The sequence below is a fragment of the Sinocyclocheilus rhinocerous genome, unplaced genomic scaffold (assembly GCF_001515625.1).
Source record: "Sinocyclocheilus rhinocerous isolate Xijiao unplaced genomic scaffold, SAMN03320098_v1.1 scaffold148, whole genome shotgun sequence".
NCBI classification, from domain to species: domain Eukaryota; kingdom Metazoa; phylum Chordata; class Actinopteri; order Cypriniformes; family Cyprinidae; genus Sinocyclocheilus; species Sinocyclocheilus rhinocerous.
This window is the reverse complement of record NW_015653472.1, coordinates 3,737,646-3,738,020: the sequence shown is the minus strand read 5'-3', so window position 1 is coordinate 3,738,020 and position 375 is coordinate 3,737,646. Positions and strand designations below refer to the sequence as shown.

At 30.4% G+C, this 375-nt stretch overlaps 1 protein-coding gene across 5 annotated transcripts in view; it reads right to left on the bottom strand.

Moving 5' to 3' along the window:
- LOC107716221 (myosin light polypeptide 6) overlaps nucleotides 1-375 on the bottom strand; it is an 11,945-nt gene that overhangs the window by 6,579 nt on the left and 4,991 nt on the right. The window lies entirely within an intron of this gene.

Here is a 375-nt window from a genome sequence, read left to right as displayed (position 1 = left end):
CTGCACTCAACCTGAGGGATTCCTACACTTTCAGTCTTTGAGGAGACATGAAAAACAGCGCATACCGCAGGAACGGTATAACAGAAAATATTAGCGGTTTTGAAACAGTGACATTTTCAAATCGCGGTATACCTTGAAACCGGTAATCGGCCCATGCCTAAATATATGCATTTCCGTTTCCTGAATTTAATTGATTAGACATTGTTTTTACATTTTAATTTAAATATAATTAAAACTATAAAAAATTCAAACAGAAAACATATTCATATTATTCATATACATTGTCATATTATATATAGACATGTTTAAATACACAGTTTTAACATCATTTTAAAAATTATTCTATAGTGATTATACATGTACGCACACAACTTC